The sequence below is a fragment of the Macrosteles quadrilineatus genome, unplaced genomic scaffold, assembly GCF_028750875.1.
Source record: "Macrosteles quadrilineatus isolate MER2022 unplaced genomic scaffold, UCM_ALF_1.0 Scaffold_4__1_contigs__length_99947679, whole genome shotgun sequence".
NCBI lineage: Eukaryota > Metazoa > Arthropoda > Insecta > Hemiptera > Cicadellidae > Macrosteles > Macrosteles quadrilineatus.
Genome location: NW_026542597.1, coordinates 81,797,486 through 81,810,127, shown reverse-complemented (window position 1 = coordinate 81,810,127; position 12,642 = coordinate 81,797,486).

The following is a 12,642-nucleotide window of genomic DNA, read 5'->3' as shown; positions in this document are numbered from 1 at the left end:
AAACACCAAAGTGTTTATAATTTAAATAGCTAGTATACTGTGGGATTAGAAATGTTCTTTGTAGTTTTGAATTATTCTCCAAGGGAGTCCATAAAATAAGTTAACGGTCACGGTCATCTTGGAAAAAGGCCAACTAATACGAAAACTATATCCTGTGTTGCGCGGGCCGTAGCACACAAATAGTTTTCCCGCCTCAAACAATCAAAGGCGTGTGGAACAAGGCAAAATTCTTGTCTCTTTTGTGGCGAGAGGTAGGGGCGAGCCTAACGGGTTCCATTGATGGGCTACCCGGCTACCGACCGACCTGGGGTAGCGACTAGCGAGCCAGTGGATGGTTAAAGGTTCTGCCGGTTATTTCCATCTTATTGCTGGTTCTCGAGCTTTTTGAGCTCGTTGTACAGTGAAATATTACTTCCCTATTTTATATAGCCACAATCAAAGCGATTTTTACAAGAAAGAATGAAGATATAGACTCAGTGATGTGTGGTTACTTAATTAAATCATGTTCCTTGATTGTTTACCCTTTTGTAAGAGCCAATAATCAATCAACATATATTTCTTTATTTTTCGATTTATTATCTATATCAATTCAAGAGGTAGCCCTGTACCTGGTTAACAAATATACCGATTACATTTAACGTGTTTTCTTTGAGTTACGCCCCATGGGATTCCAAAGTTTCACAATGTTTACATTTTTGAAGAATGTAGATAACAGAATGTTTAACGAAGTCAGCTTTAAATGCTGTCAATAAAGTTCTTTGATTTTGCGGTCCAAAAGTTAGAAACGATTCGATTTGTAAAACTTTTAACTTTTGCTACGAGCCTGTTAATTGGAGATTCTGACATTCTTAATTTAAGGAAGTAAACGTATTAACATGACGTGTTTGGAGTGGGATTTGAAATATGTGACGTGTATCAAACTTTTTCTCTTCAAAATCCTCTCCGATACAGGTACGGCAGCTAGGTTTATTAGAATTCAAAAGTTTTTTAATTGTCCTCCAATGTTTAGAAATTATTTTTCGATCAAGTTGTTTAATGAATAAATAATTGTTTTGCCAAATTATGTTTCGAAAACAGGAACTAAAAATAGATCAGGAAATAGATATTTTAGTTCAGAAAACAAAGCCAATCAAATAGGCCTACGTACTTTTTAAATAAAAACACTGGTCAGATGGTTTTTAACTTTGCTGTTTATTTACTTCAATAAATTTCTAATAAAAATCACCACAGGTACTAATCTATATAAATAGAATTAGAGTTTTGTCTGTACATTGCTCAGAATCATCAACTTTTAGATTATTTTTACGTTTTAAACATTCAAGAATCCGAAAAAAGTTTCATCTCAATTCCGTTATTATCTCAATCATCAATTATTATCTCAATTCCGTTGTTGTCTATCTTCCGTCTGTCACGGTCCAAAGGCCATTTTACGCGGCCTTCTCCTGAAAACGAGAGTACCTATCAAGATCCTCGAATCATTTTAATGTATTCACTGGATTGGCGAAAGTGTCTTTAGCTATTAAAATATGGCCTCGCTACTTTGTAAAAAAACTTACGGACGTTTAAAACCCAATTTTGTGCGATTTTTTTCAAGTTTTCTCACAATGTTTATCACATAATCATCATATGAAATAGCGAAAAGCTGTTCGGATCAAGATTATTTTTCTCTAGCTGTCACTGATATGTTTACATTGAATATTGTTTACAAATACCGCAATCATTTCAGATCAAGTTTCAAAAGCAAATCCAAACCAAGTTGGATTAAAACCGTCTTTCCTTACATAACGGATTTAATTAATCGCAAGCAAGTGCAATAATGTGTAGGGTAACCGTAAATGAAAATAGAGCTTCTTTGTGTATAGAATTTCTATCGAGTTTTGGGTTTATAACCGGGGAAAAGACTTTGACTCAGTGTTCTATATGCCTGGGAAACTTACATTTTTTACATAAGCGTTACCAATAGCTTACATATAAGGTTTCAACTCGTTGACGGCACTTCAATGGTGGTTGTGTAAAGTGTTTAGAGACAACTGCAGTGGGTGATTGTAACAGAGGTTTACGGATTATGATCAAATCGTATTTCTAATGTGTCTTCTCAACGCTATGTGCTGCTCGCTGGACCATACGTCCAACAGACCAATTATCAATCTCTTGGGTTCGTAGGCTTAAACAATTATTCATAAGTTGGTAGCGCATATAACTCAGTGTTCCGTACGGACAGGCCAAGAGCACCTTTGATAGTGAAATTTCCAACCTGAATTTTTAATGGCGAGGTTGAGGTATAGTATTTTAACTATATATCGTTTGGTTAGTTAGGTAAGGTTAACCAAACCTAACTAACCAAACGATATATGGAATTAAACAATCGAATAATCAATATTACTAATTTAGTTGTTTGTGCCAACAGATATGGAAGTGTACCCCTCATAGATCTATTACGCATTTTTTTTTTTTTTACTTGAAACTGTCAGATACTGTATTTGTTTGTATATAATAGTTTGGCTAGCATATCTGAAAATATGCAAACCAATAGTTTTTCTTTATTTAGGAAGGTTTCAACTGACCACTAGAGGATCCCCGTGCGTAGAACGGGCACACAGCTAGTAATTAATATTTAATTAATACATCTTATCTTACTAATATTATAAATGTGAAAGTTTGTGTGTTTGTTTGTTTGTTTGAAGTTCAATCACGCATTAACTACTGGCACAGAAGATATACTATTTTTAATGTATAAATAATTTGTCATATTGTGCGAATCTTGGTGATTTGAATTTGGTCATTTGCTTTTTTCTGCTGTTTAGGTGCAATGGTAGAACATTATTATGGATATGGTAGATGTTTTATACTATATTATACCGTAAATTAAAGAAACGACACGATGAGTGTCGTTGTCAATAATGTCGTCTGATTCTGACTGATGTCAGATGTTAAGCCGGGTTTACACTATGTAGCAAAAACTGCTATATAACTTTTGCTACATAACATTGTTATATAACTTTTGCTATATAACATTGCTATATAACTTTTACTATACAAAAAAGTTACAGACAATTTTGTGATTCCGGTGCCCGTGCTATATGTTATATGTAGCACAACCTCATTTACATTCTGTATCGAAAATGTCGAGCCGAAGAGACATTGTTCGAGGCAGCTATCACGGTGATCGGAAGTCAGAAGCGGAAGCGATCCATAATTAAAACGCGAAATAAGGCGGTGGTAGATTCAAAAACGTTTTACGTATGACCACAACGCCGGTTGTCCACGGAACAGTTCAATTAAAGTTTAGAATAGCATCCCGATCCAACGCACTGTCGCTTTACAGTCCTTCCATTGTAAACAAAGATCCCCGAGCAAAAACGTCCGTACACAGGAGGCTACAACTGTGAACTTCTCTGAACTGTTGACACTAAATGCTACATATAGCAGATACTAGACGAAAATATTTGTATAACATTGCTACATATAGCAATGTTAGATATAGCACGCATTTCTTTTGATCTTTACCGACTCCCGATGGATAGCACAATTTTTGCTATATATAGCAGAATCTGCTACATATAGCAGTGTTATATAGCACTTTTGAAAAGTGACTTTTTCTACTTCTAGCAAATGTTATGTAACATTGCTAGATGTTACACAAATCTGCTATATAGCAGGTTTTGCTACATAGTGTAAACCCGGCTTTACACTGAATCGGTCACAGGGATAATAATCAGTTGTAACCTACCACTAGCTTACCTAACTAAGTTTGAGTGTTGCTATTTGCAGTGTGGGATGATTGAACTGGACAGTTTAGCTATCTATTTCAGAAAAATAAAGTTTAAAATAAATCAAATTCTAGGATCTGTTCTTAAGTTGTGGCCGTTTTGAGATGGATGCTTTCAGAGTTCAGTTTAGCCTAGCCTGAACAACTGGATTAGTAGCTTGACTTAGTGGTTCATCCATGTTTAGTTTATAAACACTAATCAATGCCTAATCTAGATTATAGGTGCCTTATTCTACTCTGTTTTAAAACTAATATACATAGGCATAAGCTTTAATTTTTGTATTAAATACTGGGTGCATCATTAAGGTAACTCCGTTAGGTTGCTTTTTATAAATAAATAATTTCATAAATCACTGATACCCTATATCATCTAAGTGTGCTCAGTACATAATGACACTCTCTCAAAAAAGTACTAATCCTAACCCAAAAAAATATAGATAGGTAGCTTTAGGCCTACAGAGGATGAGTGTTTATATTTATATCACTTATATTTATATGTCTGTGGTTAGGTTTTGGTTATGTTTGCCTTAAGATGGCTATTAGCTTAGGACTAGATATAAAATAAATTCCCAATTAACTTATAGTGCAGCCTAGCTCTAATTTGTCAGTGTCAATGAAATAGTGCAATATCAAGGACAACCAAACTTCGATATACAACCATGTTTATACCTAAGGTTCCTTTTTGGTACTCACCAACAAGGATCAACCGTAATTATTTTCAGTCAGAAAGTGTCCTGAGTTTCCAGAAAATTGTAACTTATTAAATAAAAAATTGAGGGTAAATTAAACGTTTCGGTTCTGGTTTTGGAGCGAGTCCAAGTTCTTGCAGTGACTAATACTTCAAAGGAAGGAAGGTGGAAAGATTTTCATACTACTAATAGCCTTCTTTGAATTCAGCGTGAAAAATACTGGGTAATTTCTATAGTTTCGGCCATTTAGGGGAACCAAACAAATTTTTAAAAACTCTTCTATCTCATCATTTCAGTAAACTATGATATTATTATTTGAATAGAAGTTAAATGTCAAGAAAAAAAATACCGCAAATTATTATTTTTGGGATAGATGGATTATTATTCTAACTTCTATTCTTCCTTTTCTACGGGGTGCAATGTATATAGCATCATTACATTGACCAAGGAATACTCTCAAAGTGTAAAGTTTCCCGAACAAAGCTCGGTCCCCAGCTACTTGTCAAACAACGCAATAATGTACGTTATTTCATAAAATTTGCACCTGAGAAATGTACAAATGGAAAATGCATTTCTCGTAAGTGTAAGCAAATCTTAAAATGATAGGATTTGTAATGATACGATCTTAAAACGAGCAATTCAGTATTCTTATTCAAAACACCAAACACCCGCCACTGGATCAAAATATGCCCGCACGGCGCAATCCGGCACGGTGGGAAGCCCCTCTCGTACAATTTAAATTACGTACATAAGCCAACAATAAAAAAATATGATTTAGAACATTTCACTTTTTGTATACAGAATCCACTGTTTTTAAACTAACCTGACCAAAAAATAAAATAAAGTAGTAGCCGACAAAAAAAGTTCCGTGGAAATTTGCTATGTCACGTTTCATAAAACATTAAAAATAATCGACTTTATTTGAATATTTAAAATGAAAAGTACCGGGGGACCGAGCCGTGGCTCAGTATGTATATTTCGATTGTAAAAGCAATATAAAGGAAACTCGTGTTTTCTTTATAACTAATTTCGGCTTATCCCAGGTTTAGTTCCAAATTCTGCCACCACGTCGCAGCACCAAAATGGAGTCATTTTGTGTTGGTGTTTATTGGCGGAATTTTCATCCGATTTTCATTTTGAAAACTGATTTGTGAACGGGATAAGATAACAATTCACGCCATTAAAGATAAATTTGAATTAAGTTGCTGGTTAAAAAAATTTTAGTTAAATAATTGTGTTACAAAATAAAAAATGAAAATTGCAGGTAGTCATTTTAAAGACAATAATTTTAAATTAATTTTACTTTTTAAATTTTTAAAATCGCTTGACTGGTTCAGTCGGTATCGTTGTTTAAACATTTACAGTAATTATAACAAACGCGAGAGAGACATGAAGCAGGTGCAGGGCAGGGCCGCTGTGACTCATTCCAAGGTCACACTCACATTTGCTACCCCTCCACCTCACAACAAGGCTGGGGTGTTGCTTGTACACCGGTGGATGACGGTTTCCCGCGCTTCCATACACGAACAATAATACAGAATTGAATTAGGGGTTTTGCTACGCTTTAACCAAAACAAATTGCAAACAAAATAATTATTTAAAAGTTTTGATAGTGTCATCAAATTTATAATTTTATGATAATCGTATTTAGGCCCAAATCAAACTGTAAAATTGGTGTAAATCCGTCGGTAAATATATAAATCTATATAAATAAAATTACAGTTTTGTCTGTACATTGCTTAGAATCATGCAGGTTTTGGTTATTTTTACGTTTCATAACATAAGAAAGCCGAAACGAGTCTTATCTCAATTTCTGTCTGTCTGTTTGTCTATTCCGTGCCAAAATGTCATTTTGCGAGGCCTACTCCCAGAAAACTAAAGTTCCGATCAAGGTTCTAATAATTTTTCCGTATTTACTGGATTGATGAGAGTGTCTTTGGCTATAAAAACATGGCCTCGCTTCTTTGAAAACAAAATAACGAACCATCAAAAACCCAATTTGGTTCGAATTTTGTCAAATTTTCTCCCAATGTTTACTAGTACATTTTATGAAATAACGATCAGCTGTTTGGATTAGTTCTCACTTCTAGCTGTCACTGATATGTTTACATTAAAAGCTGTTTACAAATACCGCAACCATTTCCGATCAAGTTTTGTTAGCACATCCTTTCTAGTAATCGTGGCACATCCAAACCAAGTTAGATTAAAAACGTTGTGCGGCCTTGGTTGTGCCTTACTTAACCGGTTTAATTAATCGCAAGTGCAACGATTGTTCTTGAGTTTTGATAACCGGGGAAAATACTGTGAAACAGTGCTGTATATTAGTGCTGGGAAACTTACATTTATTTATCATCGTCACCAATTGCTTACAAAACAGGTTTCCACTCATTGACGGCGCTTCAAAGACAGTTGTGTAAAGTGCAAAGTATAAAAACAGAACTGCAGTGGGTGATCGTGGATGTTCCTGCGATCTTGGAAGATCTTTCTGATTTCGCTGTGGTCGTAACGGTACAGATGTAGCTAAACTCACTTTTCCAATGTGCCACTGGCTGCCATTTTTGGTGTCTACTTACTTACATTTCCACAACGATATCGGTACGTTTCCTATTTAGGAAGCAAAATTACTGACGTCCGAAACCCCTGATTTGTGCGTTCTTTGTCACATTCCCTCCGAATGTTTGCTAGATATATGTACCGATTATCGTTTAGAGATCACGTAATCTTAAGAAACCTTTGTTTGGATAACGGTGGTTTCTTCAAACTGTCATTAATATGTTAACATTAAAAGTTGCTTACAAATAATACTATTAATGGAAAATAACTTTGATTTTCGAAAACTTAAAAAATGTAAAACAAAGGGAGATTAATAACTTCTGAACTGCACAACATCAAGTGAAAGTTTTTTTTTTTGAGAAAACCATATAGTGAGCTTTTAAAGCTTTACGTTGTTAACGTTACATGTTACATAATTTGTGGCCTGTGTATTTATTTATTTTTATATTTGCCAACGGATTAACACCTATAATACAGTTTAATTAGAGGGACAGTTTGAATTGGTCGTAAGTAGGCCTACTATAGTTCTTTTCTTAAATGTAAACGTTGGTTTTTGGTGCTGCTACTTTTCCTTAGAACCACTGGTAGTAGTAAGAAACAGTTTTACGTACAAACACATTACTATTTACAACTATAGTTATCGTTAGTGCTGCACCTTATTTCTTATTAAATTAAATTGATGTCTTACTGTACAATTTTTGCGTTTTCTGTCTGGACTCCATAATGTTAGAGTATGCTATGAAAATGAAAAACCATTAGTGAAAATGTTTTTTTTTTTGCGTAGGCCTACCATCATGAATTTTTAAAGCTTGGAGGTGTATTTATTTACTTATTTATATATTTGCCAACGGATTTACACCAATTTTACAGTTTGATTAGGCCTAAAAACGATTATGATAAAATTTGATGACACTATCAAAACTTTCAAATAATTACTTTGTTTGTAATTTGCTTTGGTTAAAGCGTAGCAAATACCCTAATTCAATTCTGTATTTTTGTTTGTATGTCTGTTGGTAACGCATTAATGTCCTTATTTCTCATTGTTTCGTGGAAAAGACAAGAGCACCTTTGTTAATGCAAATTTCAACCCGAATAAAGTGTGCAATAGTGAGGTTGAGGTAGTATTTGAACTACTTTTAACCTGTGTGAAAAGTAACTTTCAATTACAGGCCTTCTTTTAATGCAAAATGCACACTAAATATGCAAACCAACTCCTGTTCAGAATATAAGATTTCAACTTACTACAAGATTCCCGTAGGCCCTACGTAGAACGAAAAAATATTTCACTAATGTTTTATCATTTTCATAGCATAAGCTATTATTTTGGAGTCCAGAAAGAACACGTAAAAATTAGAGTGCGAGAGTGTTTTGCGCCAACTCTCGCAATGCTGTTTTAGCGCTAACACAGCTCGCTATTTTAGTCATCGGAATGAGCATTCTCAGTTAAAGAAACAACATTTATGATTAGGCCTACTGTAATATTAATTGCCTGACACAAGTATTCAATTTTTATATATTACTGATAGGTTTTATTCATAGGCTTTCTTAGGCTATGAAACGTAAAAATAACCAAAAACTCCATGATTCTAAGCAATGTACAGATAAAACTTCAATTTTATTGTCTCTTTCCGACTTACAGAAAATACTTGTTTTTAAATCATAAACTAGTATCTGTTAAAATCAAGAGTCCATGTGTCCGGTCAGAGTATGAATGTGAGGTGTGTGTGAGATGATGAAGCTACAGTCGCGTTGCAGGGCCGGGCAGAGCGGCTGGCACTGGAGCTGCGCTATGTGAGGGGGAGGGGGGAGGGGACCGGAGCGCGAGAAAAATAATGATAATTTCTTTAAAAAAGGATTCCGATACAACCATTTGGCCGAATTAATATCTGAAAACGGCAAAATTCTTTTAAAATTTCTCTTTACAAAATGACTACCTGCGATAAAAAAAAATAATTATAGCAAAAAAATTCTTTTTAAAACTTTTTTGTAAATAAATTTTAAAAAACATTAGCAAAATAGCGTGAATGTCTTATTCATATCATTTACAAAACCGTTTACAAAACAAAAATCTGATAATAAATACGGAAATTATAAGTGGTGCAAATTTGCCGCAGAGGTAGTGCTATCTATCGGGCCAGAAACACAACTTTTTCAGGGATGTTTAGCCTTAAGTTTCAGTGGAATTTTAATTTACTAGGATGTAACTTTAAATGGACAATGCAACACATTAATTTATTTTAATCTTACACATTTCTGTTATTGTAAATAAATCATAGAAATTTAAAAAAAAATAAAAGTAGTATTTTTTAAATACGTTCCTAATGAATGAATTAATATGCGATCACAGGTTAATACAGTAGCAATCAACTACACAGCATTAAAACAGCACAGTGTATGTAAGGGGTGTGATTTATTTCTTGGTACTAAATTAAGTCATTCTTCAAGTATAAGTAAAACGGGCATACTCTCTAACGTACTATCATATGATGGATTAGCTGAAGGCAGATAAGTCCGATTCAAGCTTATATTGCTTACTATAAAGATTGTTGTAATACAATTAACTTTAACTAGTGGTCGTCCAGTGGTCGAAAACTCGACCAAAAATATGTAATGTACAGGTTTCAAATGATTTAGGCCTAAAACTTTTTTCCCCGTGTGAGTAACTAAGGACTTCTGGATAATTTAAATATAATATTTATATGTTTCTTACTCAGGAACAATGCCGTTCCGGGACACTATATAAATGGACGTTAACGTGATTATAAATTTGCATTTTACATAGTCAAAATACAATAGGTATTGCGCAACCGTGATATGTTAAGTCATTAACCTTGGTTTACTAATAAAAACTACACCGTATGCTTACTCAAACAAAACAAAACTTGCTTACTGTACAGCAATGAATCACGTAAAGAACAAAACAAAATGAAAATGTAGACTAGAAGACTACTGATACCGTAGTCATCCTAGGTTACTACTACATGATGTTTCAGAACAGAAGTATGGGGATAAAAATATTAAATAACTCATAAAACACCATAAAATCATAGTACTGTACTTAAGTCTTTCTGGTAATAATAACAATGATAAAAATAAGATAAAGATAAATATGATGTAAATCACCTCTTATTATTTCTCTTTGTTCTATTCTTTCTTTGGTTTCTCTACATCCACAAGTTGTCATGGTTACTAATCACCCAACGACCCAACCACAAAATATTGTAGTGTTGTGACAGCAGACAGAAGCAGACGATTGTCAGTATGTCAGTGTCAGTGCAAGATTGTCAGTCTGTAGGTGCGAGCGTATAGGTTGACCTTGACGATACTGATCGATATTTCTCCGTTTTGCTTCCATCTTATTTTTGTTAAATGAACTGTAATATTTCAATAATTGGGAACCTACTGCACATACAAATTACCGTAAATAGTTAAATATATCGTTCATATCGAAATATTAGACTGAAAAACACAGTTAATAAAACATTTTCTTGGGATTTTTGAGGTTATATAATATATAGGCATCATGATGATGCGACTCCAGTTAAGCGAGGTTCTACTGTATTTGCAAGTTAAAGTTACAAATAGAAAACCCATTATGGTTTGTATTCAATGACCGATGTATTATACAAAATAAATTATAACTTATTTTGATATTAATCAGCAGCATTTATTACAGCTTGCAGCACTTATTGGTATATATAAATATCCCAGTTACTATTAGTAAAAAAAAAAATAAAACACAAAATTGTGTGGCCATTCAATTTTTATAAACACAGTGTTAAACATTTGACTCTGCAGAATACCGGATGGTAAAGAGTGTTTGGTTTCAAGAAAATAAAATAAAAAAATAGCTTAACCTGCTTTACTATTTATTTTGAAAAATAATAGATAGGAAACCATAAGGATAGGTATGGGATTGAACTGAAATAATTGCAGGAAAACTTAAATCGTAAAGTCCACAATCTGTACATTGTTAGAGAGCGAGAGAGAGAGAGAGAGAGAGAGAGAGAGATTTGATAAGGAATCTGAAAAGTAAACAAATTATCGTTTCTGGCGTTCGTTATATTGTACCCCCCTCCCCCCCCCCGTATTTGCACTCGTGACCACTTTTTGTTGCTTCCTTATCATTCATCCGTCCCAAAATATAATACCTGTAATAGTTTGTTTGTAAAATTGAAATTATTATAAAAATATTTTATCTTTCGAGTGTAGTTTCATGGTTATTCTTATCAGATAGATTAATATCGTTGTCATATGTAATAGTTACTCCTTCGCGTTACGCAATTGCGTAAAAAACAGTTCCAGTATCTCGGACAAGATTCACGTATATTTCTCGAGATAAAGAAAATCCGTATAGTTCCCGGTCCGTGGAAACACTGTAAATACTAGGATAAAAAATATTGTATAAAGGAGAAGTTGACTAAAATTTCAACTGAAGGTAAAAAAATCAAAATAGCTTAAATTATGAGATGATGAACGGGTAGGATCAAGATTCAACCAATTATAATTAATTAATATTCGACGATCCTTATTAGAGGTGCATCATATTTATTTGGAGTATGAACATGTTTAAACATTAACACGTAGTTAATCACTATCCCAACACAAATAGTAACAAGGAGTAAACGAAGGTTACAGACCGCTGGGTTTTACCGCTACAAAGTAGGGTAGGGTGCCGTACTGGCTACACTACTCCACGATAGAACACACGATGAGACAGTCTCCGCATTGGTATTGCAGTTACGCTTATCGACACAGGCAGCAGCACCGGTTTGCTGTTTTCATACGTATAAAGTGCACGGGAAGCCATACCTGACTGGCTTATGGGAGAGCTGACTGGCTTTCGGGCGGGTGACTGCCACACCGAGTAAATTACCAGCGCACTGACTGCCAAACCGGGTGGGCACAAAAGTATATATTTATATATATATATATATATATATATATACTTTTGCCTCCACCCGGTTTGGCAGTCAGTGCGCTGGTAATTTACTCGGTGTGGCAGTCACCCGCCCGAAAGCCAGTCAGCTCTCCCAAAAGCCAGTCAGGTATGGCTTCCCGTGCATTTTATACGTATGGAAACAGCAAACCGGTGCTGCTGCCTGTGTCGATAGGCGTAACTGCAATACCAATGCGGAGACTGTCTCATCGTGTGTTCTATCCTATCGTGGAGTAGTGTAGCCAAGTACGGCACCCTCCTCGCCTACTTTATAGTGGTAACACCCAGCAGTCTGTAACCTTTGTTTACTCCTTGTTACTATTTGTGTTGGGATAGTGATTAACTACGTGTTAATGTTTAAACATGTTCATACTCCAAATAAATATGATGCACCTCTAATAAGGATCGTCGAATATTAATTAATTATAATTGGTTGATCCTACCCGTCATCTCATATTTTAAGTTATTTTTATTTTTTTTCACCTTCAGTTGAAATTTTAGTCAATTTCTCCTTTATACAATATTTTATATCCTAGTACAACATTTACAGTGTTTCCACAGACCGAGAACTATACGGATTTTCTTTATCTCGAGAAATATACGTTAATCTTGTCCGAGATACGGGAACTGTTTTTTTACGCAATTGCGTAACGCGAAGGAGTAACTATTACATATGACAACGATATTATTCT